Source organism: Melanerpes formicivorus, unplaced genomic scaffold, assembly GCF_026170545.1.
Source record: "Melanerpes formicivorus ecotype bairdi unplaced genomic scaffold, bMelFor1.0.p_v2 SCAF_25, whole genome shotgun sequence".
Classification (NCBI taxonomy): domain Eukaryota; kingdom Metazoa; phylum Chordata; class Aves; order Piciformes; family Picidae; genus Melanerpes; species Melanerpes formicivorus.
This window is the reverse complement of record NW_027142377.1, coordinates 2,031,897-2,046,273: the sequence shown is the minus strand read 5'-3', so window position 1 is coordinate 2,046,273 and position 14,377 is coordinate 2,031,897. Positions and strand designations below refer to the sequence as shown.

General features: G+C 50.0%; 1 long non-coding RNA gene across 3 annotated transcripts in view; it reads right to left on the bottom strand.

The window, feature by feature from the left end:
- Positions 1 to 14,377, bottom strand: part of LOC137448513 (uncharacterized) — a 39,592-nt gene that overhangs the window by 23,721 nt on the left and 1,494 nt on the right. For all 3 annotated transcript variants that reach the window (XR_010989115.1, XR_010989114.1, XR_010989116.1), the window contains exons 2-3: positions 11,493 to 11,610; positions 12 to 302 (exon numbers count right to left, since the gene is read on the bottom strand). This is a non-coding gene — a long non-coding RNA (uncharacterized lncRNA). The remainder of the gene's footprint in view (positions 1 to 11; positions 303 to 11,492; positions 11,611 to 14,377) is intronic.

Genomic DNA, 14,377 nt, shown 5'->3' with positions numbered 1-14,377 from the left:
TGCACACTTACCGAGCGTGCACTCAGTTCCCTCGTGCAGATCCCTGATAAAGGCATTAGCCCACATCCACTGTTCTAAACTCTCCTCAGGTGTCTGTCCCTTTGGGGATGTTACTCTGCTGACAAGAGCAGCCAAGCATTGAGAAAAACAGCTTCTGCCCTCCGCTGGTCACGGTAGTGTGTTGGTTTGGGGTTTTGCATCTTCCTCCGTGGGTTTCCAGGGGTTCCTCCCAGCACCACAACAGACAGCTGTGCTCACTGTTCTTGTGAGTGCCTCTGCCTGCTCCTCCCCAGGAGATCTGTCTAGAAGATAAACACAAGCTTGCAGAAATCAGAATACAGAATACAGAATTAAGCAGGTTGGAAAAGACCTCTGAGATCATCAAGTCCAACCCTATCACCCAACACCATCTAATCAACTAACCCATGGCACCAAGCACCCCATCCAGGCTCTTTTTAAACACTTCCAGTGATGGTGACTCCACCACCTCCCTGGGCAGCACATTCCAATGGCAAATCACTCTGTGAACAATTTCATCCTAACATCCAGCCTACAACTCCCCTGGTGCAGCTTGAGACTGTGTCCTCTTGTTCTGGTGCTGGTTGCCTGGGAGAAGAGACCAACCCCCACCTGGCCACAACCTCCCTTCAGGTAGTTGTAGACAGCAATAAGGTTTTGAGTTTTTTCCCCCCCTTAGTTTAGAAAAGCAACAAATATTTCTAGGGCTTTTGTTTTGTCACTGTGCTGTGGCATTTTCCAGCAAAAGATTTCAGTTATGGTTTGTTGGGCTTTCTGGTTGGTTGGTTGTTTTTCTTCCATAAGATGGGTTTAGGATCTGGTTCCACAGATTCAGCAAGAGAGTAAACCAGAATTTGTAGGAAAGTGGGAAGGCCCAAGTGGACACAGCCTGGATACAGAGCAGAGGTTTGATTTATTTAAGGCCATGGAAATAAAAAAGAACCATTCCTGTGTGACCTGTGCTGGATTCTGTGGTCCTGCTCTGGCAGGGGGGTTGCACTTGATGATCTCTGGAGGTCCCTTCCAACCCCTAACATCCCGTGATCCTGTGTGAACAATTGCTTTAGGAGAAGCAGCTCCTGTGTTCTTGGCTTCCAGGTTAAACAGAAATGCCTTCCCTCAGCAGTTTTGCATTGCAAAGGATTTTGGGAGACGTAGCACAACTGGAAGAGGACAGGGAGGGGAATCCCTAGGCCTTGGTGACAATGTTAAGTCATTCCAAAGACTCTCCTACAGGAAACAAAAGTCAAAAGAGGAAAAGGGAAAAGGCCAACAGCACTCAGCAGTTCAAAACTCTGTTAGCCTTTGTTTTGCAGATGAAAATGTCAAGGGAGGCACTGTCTTCTGGGGGGTGAATATTCCTGTGTTTCCTCTTCCTTTGGAGCTTGGTTAGCACATTTGTGTCAAGCCTGCTTAACCCTACAGGCAGCTGAGTAACGTTTACTGCAATGTCTAGACACAGGAGAGCACTGCAGCGCCTAAATTAGCCCAGGACACTCTCCAACCACCACACTCTAGGAGAGGGATTGCCAATATCTGGTACTTGAAAGGGACTGCAAACTCTTTCCACCCAGCAGTGTGTTACAAATCAAGACTGCTGCTGAAGAGAAGAGGAAGTCTCACTCTGTCTGGAGCTTAGCTAATGGAGCCAAAAGCTCTCTGAAGCTCCTGGGAGCCATGGAGATGGAGAATGAATTTGGCATCGCTTCCACATGGACCCAGAAAGGAAGATTCTGGTTCTGAAGGAGTGTACTGCTTCTGGCAAGGTTCCCATACATAGTTGCATACCTTCAGAGAGCTATGGTAAAGGCCAGCTGCTGGTCTCAGCCTGGCATATGTATCCAAACTAAAGGCACCAGTACCATTACTCCTGGTGTGTACCCCACCATAATGGAGAGAGAAATTTTTCTCCAGGTCTTGACTAAGGGAAAGATACCCAGAGTTAAACAAATATTTCTTTACACTGGGCATCACCAGCCCTTTCCAGCCTACAAACCACTAAGCAAAACCTTCACACCATTAGGAGCCATCAGGCCCTGACTGCTGGGAGGCAGAAAGGGAGAGTTACCACATCACAGAATCATAGAATGGTCCAGGCCAGAAGAAACCTCCAAAGGTCATCCAGTCTGATCCCCCTGCAGTCAGCAGGGGCATCCCCAACTAGATCAGGTTGCCCAGGGCCTTGTCGAGCCTCACCTTGAACATCTCCAGGGAAGGAAACTCAACCACTTCCCTGGGCAACCTGTTCCAGGGTTGCACCACCCTCATAGTAAAGAACTTGTTCCTAACATCCAATCTAAATCTGCTCTGCTCCAGTTTGAATCCATTGCCCCTCCTCCTGTCACTGCAGGCCTTTGCAAACAATCTCTCTCAATCTTTCATTCAGCCCCCCTTCAGGTAGTGGAAGGCTGCTGTTAGATCTCTCCAGAGCCTCCTCCTCTCCAGGCTGAACAGCCCCAACTCCCTCAGCTTGTCCTCATAGCAGAGGTACTCCAACCCCCTTGATTGTTCTCATGGTCCTCTTCTGGCTCCTCTCCCAGGTCCATGTCCTTCCTGTATTGAGGGCTTCAGACCTGGATGCAGTACTCCAGGTGAGGTCTCACCAGAGCAGAGCAAAGTGGCAGAATCACCTCTCTGCATCTGCTGGCAACACTGCTTTGGATGCAGCCCAGGCTGCCATTGGCCTTCTGTGCTGCAAGCTCACACTGCCTGCTCACGTCCAGCTTCTCCCCCACCAGCACCCTCAAGTCCTTTTCCTCAGGGCTGCTTTCTTTCACCTCCTCCCCCAGTCTGTATTGACAGTGAGGATTGTTCCAGGCCAGGTGCAGAACCCTGCACTTGGTCTTGCTGAACCTCATGAGGTTCACCTGGGCACCACCTCTCCAGCCTGTCCAGGTCCCTCTGGATGCCATCCTGTCCTGACATTGACAGCACCACTCAGCTTGGTGTCACCTGCACACCTGCTGATGGTGCACTCAGTCCCTCTGTCTGTAGCTCTGATCAAAATATTCAACAGCACAGCCCTCTGAGGGACACCACAGTCACTGCTCTCCATCTGGACTTCAAGCCATTGAGCACCACCCTCTGGGTGCAACCACCCAGCCAATTCCCAGAGCTCTGCAGCTGCCTGGGTCATGCTGGATGCCTGGAAACTGCACGGGCTGACATCCTGCAGGCAGTGGCCCGCCCCCAGCTCAGCACTGGGCTGGGTGTTCACACTTGCACACGGCTTCCAGCCAGTGGGAATCAGAGGCTTTCTGATCTGGCTTCCATGATTCAGAAGCTTGCAATTTTTGTGAGCTGTGGGTGCTTCCCTTGTGTGGGACACCAGAAAGGCCAGGCCTTACTCATCTTCAAAATTACATGGACTGTTTGGGTATCTTGCATGTCACAGAATCATGGAATCAACCAGGTTGGAAAAGACCTCAGAGATCATCAAGTCCAACCTATTACCTAATACCTAACACCTCCTGACAACCAAACCATGGCTCCAAGTGCCACATCCAAGCCTTTTTTGGACACCTCCAGGGACAGTGACTCCACCACCTCCCTGGGCAGCACATTCCAAAGGTCAATTACTCTTTCTGGGAAGAACCTTCTCCTCACCTCCAGCCTAAACTTCCCCTGGTGCAGCTTGAGACTGTGTCCTCTTGTTCTGCAACAGGTTGCCTGGGAGAAGGGACCAACCCCTACCTGTCTACAACCTCCCTTCAGATAGTTGTAGACAGTGGTAAGGTCTCCTCTGAGCCTCCTCTTGTCCAGGCTAAACACCCCCAGCTCCCTCAGCCTCTCCTCACAGGACCTCTGTGATGTAAGACCCTGAGAAAATGCATTCAGAACTGAAAAGGCAGCTGGTCCTCAACGCTAAAGGCACAAAGAGTACACCACAAAACATCTTCTGAAGGGTGTGGTGCCTTCCTCAAACACACCTGCATTAGACAGATGAACATGGAGAAGGCAGCATGTGTCTTACACTCATTAATAAGAAAGACAAAACTTTCACATTTCCTTAGACTCAAAAGTGTCAAATAGAAGACCCAAATCACTTTTAGGCTGAGCAGGAACTGATCTATAAGCATCCTTTCAACGTCATTGTTATCCAGAGCATTGGATGCAGTAGTGAGGCAGTGGCTTTGGTAGGAGGAGCAGCAGGTAGCACAGAATCACAGAATGTTAGGGCTTGGAAGGGACCATCCAGTCTTGGAAAGATCATCCAGTCCAACCCCAGTAGCAGAGCAGGACCACCTAGAGCATATCACACAGGAACACATCCAGATGGGCTTTGAATGTCTCCAGAGGAGACTCCACAACCTCTCTGGGCAGCCTGCTCCAGGGCTCCATCACCCTCAAAGTAAAGTTTTTCCTTATGTTCCCATGGCACCTCCTCTGCTCCAGCTTGCACCCATTGCCCCTTGTTCTATCACTAGACATCAATGAGCAGAGCCTGGCTCTGTCCTCCTGACACTGCCCTGCACATCTTTATCAACATGAATGTGGGCAGCCCTCAGGCTCCTCTGCTCCAAGATGCGGAGCCCCAGCTCCCTCAGCCTGTCCTCAGCAGGCTCTGTGCTGGACTCTTTCAAGCAGTTCCCTGAGGTCCTTCTTGAACTGAGGGGCCCAGAACTGGATACAATACTCTAGATGTGGCTTCTCCAGGGCACTAACCACCCCCTTTTTAATCCACTCCAGGACGCCATTGGCCTTCTTGGCTACCAGGGCACATTGCTGGCTCATGATCATCCTTCTGTCTACCAGGACCCCCAGGTCCCTTTCTCCTTTGCTGTTCTCCAACAGTTTCCAACTGGTTGCTGGGGCTGGTAATTAATATTCAAGGTAATGCATATGAGCCACATGATTAGGGTAATTTTGTCACCCCCTCAATAATGGTTTGGCCTACATTGTATGGGAAGAACATGTGGCAGAGAAGCAGCAGATAGCTAAAACAACAGAGGTCCTATCATACATATGTTGCCCTTGTTCTCAATGGGACAAGTCCCCTGTGTGAAATGGGGAGGCAGGAATTTGCCATATGGCACTGAAAGTATGCAGTGGGTATTTAAAATCAAACATGCCTTCTGCATGGCCTGATCCTGCTGCCACCTCCTTCAGGAGGGATGAATCAGGCACTTCAGTGCCTCGTAACTCCTCTGTCACTGTGTACTCAGCGTTGGTGAGGCCACACCTTGAGTCCTGGGTTCAGTTTTGGGCCTCTCACTCCAAGAAGGATATTGAGGTGCTGGAGCCTGTCCAGAGAAAGGTCACAAAGCTGGTGAAGGGTGTGGAGAACAGGGCTGGCAAGCAGCAGCTGAGGGAGCTGGGGTTGTTTAGTCTTGGAGAAGAGAAGGCTGAAGGGAGACCTCAATACTCTCTGCAACTCCCTGAAAGGAGGTTGGAGCCCAGTGGGGTTGGTCTCTTCTCCCAGGAAACAAGTGATAGGACAAGAGGAAATGGCCTCAAGTTGCACAAGGGAAGGTGTAGCTTGGATATTAGGAGAAACTTCTTCACTGAAAGGGATCTCAATGACTGGAGCAATCTTCCCAGGGAGGTACTTGAATCTGCATCCCTGGAGGTGTTTCACAGAGGCAGAGATGTGGTGCTGAGGGACGTGGCTTAGCACCAGACTGCGCAGAGTTAGAGAATGGTTGGGCTGGAGGATCTTGAAGGACTTTTCTATGATTCCTCCTGCACAAGTCACCCCTCCAGCCATACTTTGTAAAGCAGCAGTCAAACAACAACCATGTTTTAAAAGTACCTGTAGGAAGGGATGAAATTCTCTTCCTAAAGACAACTTTCAGCAGATCTATTTAAGTGTAAATGCTGGGGTGAAGAGAAGAACAGAATCAGACAAATGGATCTAGGAGGTTTCTTTCACAGTCCCTGCAAGTACTCCTGATGTGGAAATGAAGCTTATTTTCCACAATGTCTTCTACTTGTTGCTTCCCAACACTTTCTAAAGAATTCTTTGTCTCAGTAAACCTTAACTCAGCCTCTGCTCCTCCCCACTTTCCAATTCAGCACGATGGTATTAACTGCAGAAGGCAGAGGAAAAGCCCTTCAGCTGCCACACCAGTCAGCCCCATATCTTGGATTGGTTTTACTTCCAGCTTTTAAGGTCAGAACATGTACCCATCGATAACCAGCCCCTTTTCTGTTTTCTTCTAAGAGGCTGCAGAGGCTCCTCTGCAAGATGCTGGAGTTACTCCTGTGTAACAAGGGAGTTTTGTGAGCAGGCAGTGAGCTCTGGAGAGGCAAACCCATGCTTTTAGCTTTGCAAGCATGAAGTTCTCATAACCCAAGCATACTTTGCTGGGCTTTGCTAAGCAAAAATCCAGGCTGGATGAGGAGTGGCTGGAGAGCAGTCTGGAGAAGAAAGACTTGGGGGTGTCAGTTGGTGACAAAGTCCCCAGGAGCCAGCAATGGTCACTGGCAGCCCAGCAGGCAGCTGTGTGCTGAGCTGCATCCAGAGCAGGGAGAGCAGCAGCACAGGGAGGGGATTCTGCCCCTCTGCTCTGCTCAGACCACACCTGCAGCACTGCCTCCAGTTCTGGGGTCCCCAGAACAAGGACATGGAGCTACTGGAGAGGGTCCAGAGGAGGCCACCAAGATGATCAGAGGGTGAGGAAGCTTCCCTGTGAGGTCAGGCTGGGAGAGTTGGGGCTGTTCAGCCTGGAGAAAAGAAGGCTTTGGGGAGAGACCTTCCAGTACCTGAGGGGGGCCTATGAGAAAGCTGGGGAGGGACCTTATACAAAGGATTGGGGTGATAGGACAAGGGGCAAGGGATTGAAGCTTGAGGAAGGCAGTTTGAGACTGGAGATGAGGAAGAAATTCTCGACAGTGAGAGTGGGGAGACACAAGAACAGGTTGCCCAGGGAGGCTGTGGGTGCCCCCTTCCAGGAGGTGTTAAAAGCCAGGTTGGATGAGGCCTTGAGCAACCTGGGCTAGTGGAAGGTGTCCCTGCCCATGGCAGGGGGGTTGGGACTGGATGATCTTCAAGGTCCCTTCCCACCTAAACCATTCTGTGAATCTATGAACCCTGGCAGCAGAAGCTGCTGGAAGCAGGCAAAAGGCCTTGCACCCAGTTGCTGCAAATGGCAGTGTCTGCTAATAACCACACACAGCTGAGGAGCTTCCTCATTCCCTTCTAGACAGAGCTGGAATCCATGCTGGAGTACAAGCACAGTCCCAAAAGATTTGCATGGAGTGACTAATTACTTTGCTCCTTAGAAGTGGGCAGGGAAGCACAACATGTTTGTGATTACAAGGACATAAAAGGAGCACAGGATTATTTTCCATGGGAATCCTCAGGAGCAGTGATGCAAGCGTCCTGGAGCACGGCTGGCTACAGTCCTGCTCTCTGCAAGGACCATTCAGCTCTCCTCCCAGCTCCTTCGTTGTGTGCTGTGACTTATTGTGGGCAAGCTATCCAGTGGTGGATGGGGTTAACCATAGTATCATAGTATCAGTCAGGGTTGGAAGGGACCACAAGGATCATCTAGTTCCAACCCCCCTGCCATGGGCAGGGACACCCCACACTAGATCAGCCTGGCCAGAGCCTCATCCAGCCTGGGCTTAAACACCTCCAGGGACGGGGCCTCAACCACCTCCCTGGACAACCCATTGCAGGGTCTCACCACTCTCATGGTGAAGAACCTCCTCCTCACATCCAGCCTGAATCTCCCCACCTCCAGCTTCATTCCATTCCCCCTAGTCCTATCACTACCTGAGATCCTGAGAAGTCCCTCCCCAGCCTTCCTGTAGTCCCCCTGCAGATACTGGAAGGCCACAATGAGGTCACCTCGGAGCCTTCTCTTCTGCAGACTGAACAGCCCCAACTCCCTCAGTCTGTCCTCTTTGGCTCTAGTTCTCCACCTCCAAGACACTCATAAGCCATGTGCCTTGCTGGAGTTGTTGTGAGGATGTGGACATGAGAGAAAATATCTGCCTGGACAAGGTGGTGGACTACAACCCTCTGAAATGAAGGATTGTTGAGCATCTCTATGGGTCAGTGTCACAGAATAATGGAATTGTTTGGATTGGGAAAGACCTCTAAGATCATTGAGTCCAACCATCAACCTAAGACCACCATAGCCATTAAACCATGTCCCAAAGTGCCATGTCCACACATTCCTTGAACACCTCCAGGGATGATGACCCCTCCACCTCCATGGGCAGCCTATTCCAATACCTGACCACTCCTATGGGAAAGAAATTTTTCCTAATATCCAACCTAAACCTCCCTTGGAACAACTTCAGGCCATCTCCTCTCCTTCTATCACCTGATACTAGGGAGAAGAGACCAACTTCCACCTCACCCCAGCCTCCTCTCAGAGAGCTGTAAAGAGCCATGAGGTTTCCCCTCTTCCTCCTCTTCTCCAGACTAAACACCCCCAGTTCCTTCAGCTGCTCCTCCCCAGCCCTGTTCTCCAGACCCTTCACCAGTTTGCTGCCCTTCTCTGGACATGCTCCAGCACCTCAGTGCCCTTCTTGGAGTGAGGGGCCCAAAACTGACCCCAGTATTTGAGGTGTTGCCTCATAAGGGCAAAGTATAGGGGCATGATTACTTTCCTGGTCCTTTTGGCCACACTAGGCCAGGATGCTGTTGGTCTTCTTAGCCACCTGAGCACACTGCTGGCTCATCTTCAGATGGCTGTCAGTCAGCACCCTCAGGCTCTTTTCTGCTGTCACTGAGCAGCCTTGAAGTCTCAGTTAAGAAGGCTACAGTCAGGGTACACACAATGCTAGTTCCACTCACTTCCCTTGCCTACTACACACCACTGAACACCTGACCCAACCAGGACCTCATTTCCATATTTCCAAAGCTCCATTTAGCTCCAGAAACCTTCCCTGATCACTGCCTGTGTGGAAGTCTCTGCCATGGCTGGGCCCAGGCCTAGGAAACCCACAGTTCTAACTGCTCAGATACCAAACTAGGACCCTCTGCTCACAGCAAGACACTATGTAAGGAAAGCAAGGCCAGCCACAAAGAACTGGTTTTGCCAAAACAAGTAGTCAAGAGTTCATCCTGTCACCTGCTGAGGCCAGCCCAAGAGCTTTGCAGTGAAGGAGGTTACTGATGTTCAGAAAGGAGGATTTCCTATTACCTGTGCTGGAAAGGGAGGAACACCTCTTACTGGTGTACCAGCAAGTGACCTTCTTAAAATACACTTAGAATTATAGAATCATAGAATGGTTTGGGTTGGAAGGGATCTCCAAAGGTCATCCAGTCCAACCCCCTCTGCAGTCAGTCGGGGCATCCTCCACTAGATCAGGTTGCCCAGAGCTCTGTTGAGCTTCACCTTGAATATCTCCAGGGATGGGGCCCCAAACACCTCCCTGGGCATCCTGTTCCAGGGTTCCACCACCCTCATAGTAGAGAACTTGTTCCTAATATTCAACCTAAATATACTCTTCTCTAGTTTGAAGCCATTGCCTCTCAACCTATCACTGCAGGCCTTTGTAAGCAGTCCCTCTCCATCCTTCTTGTAGCCCCCTTCAGGTACTGCAAGGTCGTAATTAGGTCTCCCCGGAGCCTTCTCTTCTCCAGGCTGAACCCCAGCTCCCTCAGCATGTCCTCATAGCAGAGGTGCTCCAAGCCCCACTTAACAGGTTCAAGCCTAATTGAAATTGGATAGATTGGATTTAGATTGGATATTAGGAAAAAGTCTCTGTTGAAAGAGTGGCCTGGCATTGGAACAGGCTGCCCAGGGAGGTGGTGGAGTCACCATCACTGGCTGTAAATCACATACTGTGGAATGTTAAAAGGAAACCTGTGTACATGGCACATTGGCACATAGTTTAATGGCCATGGTGGTCTTAAGTTGATGGTTGGACTGGATGACCTTCAAAGGTCTTTTCCAACCAAAACAATTCTGATTCTGATGTATGAAATAATACCCAAGGAAGAGAGGAAATGGTGTGCACCGCTCCACAGGTTTTTTACCAGACCCATCCACTTCTGTGCACCCTGAACTACAAACAGACTATTTGGCATCTGTTTGTTCAGCTCCACAAGGCCCTGGAAACAGCTGTATCAAAAATGCAGAAACCATTCAAGGGTGGAGAGGCATCTTGAGAGGAGAGCAGCCCATCCCTCATGCCAAAAGTAACCCAGCTTCGGGACTAATTGGGAGGTTGCCAGTGTATCTGTGACCGTGGCAGAGGTCATGCACACTTATTCTTTGATTTGATGGGCCAGGGCACACTTTGAGCCAGGAACACACAGAACCAAAGCACTGCTGAGGAACCAAGGGTGACATGTGAAGGTTTTGTAGCAGTTTTTCTTTCCAAGCACTTGGCAAAAAAAAGTAAGTAGGACCTTCAAGGAGCAGCTATGTGACCGAGGTCTCAATGAGCCCATGCCAGGGACTCAGCTGCAGTGGGATTCCCACAAGAAGGATCATCCTGCATCACTACATCTGAAGGAATCACCTTCACCAATGTTACTGCCTCACTAAACTTGCTAAAACCTGTCCACAGAGTGAAATTGGGGGGTGGGGGGTGGGTAGTTGAGGGGTTGAACTGGAGATCAGAGAGCATTTGCCTGCTATCTGCACCACAAAGACAATGTGTCATGTGCTTGTGAGATTGCAGTTCAGCTTTGTTATCATCCCTTTATATCAAAAGAAGTTATGCACACAATGGAAGCACCAAACTCTTGTGTCAGGAGGGCTATAAATCACATACTGTGGAATATTAAAAGTTCATCAGAGTGCCCAGTAGGAAAGCAAGGGTTCTGCAATACCCTTTTCCCTCACAACCCCCTCATTTCTTGCTCTGGTTTTGGGAGAGAGCGTGAAGGAGAGCACAGGATTTCATGAAACCAGGATTGTCCCTTCCAGGTGGGGACTTGTAGCTGACTGGATGCACTGCTCAATGCCTGCCCAGCCACTGGGGCACTGCAGCTGCCCAGGTGAATCCCATGGTGTCCAGAAAGGGCTGAGCTCCAGCTCCATCTCTGCTTTCATCTGCAAGCACCAAGCTGCTCTTCTAAACAACCATTTATTCTCTTGGAACTGGTGAGCACTGGGTTAGTTTGGAGATCTCTACTCTCCTCCTCCTTCCTTCCCTTCCCCTTCTTCCCCTCGGTCACCAGTCCCCGCCCCTCACAGTCGCACAGGGACACAGGAGAGAAGCGATCACATCACCTCTGTTGCCAGTTTCTCTCCTGCTAAATCATGGGGATACAAAACCCAAGAAATGAGGCAAAGTCAGATCTCAGGCACAGCAGACCATCTCCTGTGAGGGTGATGGAACACTGGAACAGGGTGCCCAGGGAGGTGATTGGGGCTCCACCTCTGGAGATATTTAAAGTCAAGCTCGACAGGGCTCTGGGCAACCTGATCTAGCTGAGGATGCCCCTCCTGACTGCAGAGGGGGTTGGACTAGATGACCTTCTGAAGTCCCTTCCAACCCAGACAATTCTGTGACCTATTGGTGAGGGTCCCTTTCTATTTTTCTATTTTTATTTTACTTACCACCCATCAAAAGGGACATCCTGGGAAGACTGCAAGGAGCCCTCCACTTCCTTTTCTCCCTGGCAGGTGCCTGAAATCCTCCTGACAATTCTCCAAACCGCTTGCTGAAATCCCTCTCCTGCTGGGAAAAAAAAAGAAGACAAAACCCAACCAACCAACCAAACCACCACCACCCCTTTGGTTATTTCCAAAGCCTGTGACCTCCCAGAAGGTGTCAGCTCTGAAAGCTTTCAAGCTGAGTGCAAATGCTGCAGCTTGTTTCTGTAGCTCTTAAATTCTAAGTGATTACAATGAGGGGAAACGGGGATGTAATCATTGCTTTGCAAATATGATTGCTTCCCAAAGGAATTATCGGGGAGGGGGCCAATTGTCTGGAGGATGGCATGATTCAGGAGTGCTGACTTCCACTCCTCACTCAAAGCCACCCAGTGAGTCAGTGGAAAAGTCATTGAAACTAGCACAATCACCGAGGTACTGACAGTCCTCTTTAGGGTCTGAAGTCAACGGCGTGGAAGATTTCAGCTTGTCTAAAAGCAAGAGCAGGTAAAGGTAGGAGGCTATGCTGCAAGCCTGTAGTAAATTCCATCCTAAACTCTGCTGCTACAATCCCAGTGCTTCTCACTTAAAAAAAAAAAAAAAAGAGTTTAAAAAAATAGATAGCTAAAGGTGTAACAGCACTCAGGGAGGCCATTTTCAGTCCAGGCAGAAACAAAGTCCATATACATCAGTACAGACTGGGCTGACCTGCTGGAGAGTAGCTGTGGCAAAAACCACCCGGGAGTCCTGGTGGACAACAGGCTGACCATGAGCCAACAATGTACCCTGATGGCCAAGAAAGGCAATGGCATCCTAGGGTGCATTATGAGTGTGACCAGCAGGTCAAAGGGAGGTTCTCCTTCCCCTCCTCTCTGCCCTGGTGAGGCCTTATCTGGAATACTGCATCCTTGTTCTGGGCTCCCCAGTTCAAGAAGGACAAGGAACTGCTGGAGAGAGTCCAGCAGAAAGCCATTAAGATGCTGAGGGGCCTGGAGCACTCACCTTAGGAGGAAAAGCTGGGAGAGCTAGGGCTGTTTAGCCTGGAGGAGACTGAGGGGGAAGCTCATTAATGTTGATCAGTAGTTAAAGGGTGAAGGACAGGAGGATGGAGTCAGATTCTCTCAGTGGTATCCAGCAATAGAAGAGACAACAGACACAAACTGGAACACAGGAGGTTCCACATATACATAAGGAAAAACTCCACTTTGAGGGTAGGTGAGCACTGGGACAGGCTGCCCAGGGAGGCTGTGGAGTCTCCTTCTCTGGAGGCATTCCAAACCTGCCTGGACGTGTTCCTGTGTGATTTACTCTGGGTGATCCTGCTTTTAGCAGGGGGGTTGGACTAGATGAAGTTCAGAGGTCCCTTCCAACTCTCTGTGCCATTCCTCTCTCTGTGATTCCAGGCTCGCTGCAACAGCTAAAGTATTACTCTGCAAAATAAACACTCCTCCTTTTGAATATAAAAGGCAGCACAGTCACAGCGTGCCTGTCGTTAGCATGCAGAAGCTGCTGCCTTGACGCTCTGCCGCCAATGGCTAATTAATTCTAGGTACTGTCACAATGGCATCGGGGGGAGTGGAGGGTGGAGGAGGGGGGTAAGCGCCTTTCAGTGTGTAAGGAGAAGCTCTGTGTACAAACAGCGCGATGCACAAACAGCAATCACACCTCTGAGAGCCTTCTCATTCAGAAAAGTCAGTCAGCTCGAAAGCACTGCTCGCAGGAAGCGCCACGGTGACCTGAATATCAGAAGAAGAATCCAATTCAAGTGTTTATGGGGATGAGAGCAGCAGTAAGAGGGTTGTGCAGTAAGAGAAAGCGTTGGGAGAATAAATGGCCTGGCAGCTTCCAAATTAGCAGGGCAACAAAAGCAGAGACCAAATCACACAATCACAGAATCAACCAGGTTGGAAAAGACCTCAGAGATCTTCAAGTCCAACCTATTACCTAACACTTAACACCTCATGACAACTAAACCATGGCTCCAAGTGCCACATCCAATCTTTTTTTGGGCTCCAAGTGCCACATCCAAGCTTTTTTTGGGCTCCAAGTGCCACATCCAGTCTTTCTTTGGAAATGCTGAGATCTCCCAAATCCACAGGAAATGACTCAAGAAAACTAGCCTGGGTAAAAGTTCAGCCTTCCAAACTTCAGACACGTTTCCTTCTCACCATTGGGGCAAATATCCACAGCCACAACACAAAGTACATCAAAGTCCACCTGGATCACACAGCCAAGCTCTCAAGCTTTAATTAGGCAGTGACTAACACCCAGTCCTCCTCAGCGGCATAGGCATTCAAGTGGCCTTTTAATTACATGATTGCACCCTGGGTGTTCCATGTGGCCATAATTCTCCCCATATTCTGGTTCCCTAGTAGCCAACTGCTAGATGCTGTGCTCCCCACTTCATGTGCACCAATGCTGCTGCTGCCCACAGATTTTCAGCGTGAAAGATTCTGGGGCCCTCACTACAGGAAAGATATTGAGGTGCTGCAGCAGGTCCAGGGAAGGGCAAGGAAGCTGGAGAAGGGTCTGGAGAACGAGGCTGGTGAAGCTGAGGGAACTGGGATTTAGTCTGGAGGAGACTAAGGTGAGACCTCACTCTCTACAACTCCATGAAAGGAGGCTGTAGTGAGGTGGGGATTGGTCTCTTCTCCTAAGAAAGAAGTGATAGGACAAGAGGAAATGGCCTCAAGTTGTACCAGGGGAGGTTTAGGTTGGATATCACAAGGAACTTCTTCACCCAAAAAGGGTTCTCAAAGACTGGAACCAGCTCCCCAGGAAGGTGGTTGAATCTCCATCCCTGGAGGTGTTTCAAAGAGGTGGAGACGTGGTGCTGAGGGACACGGTTC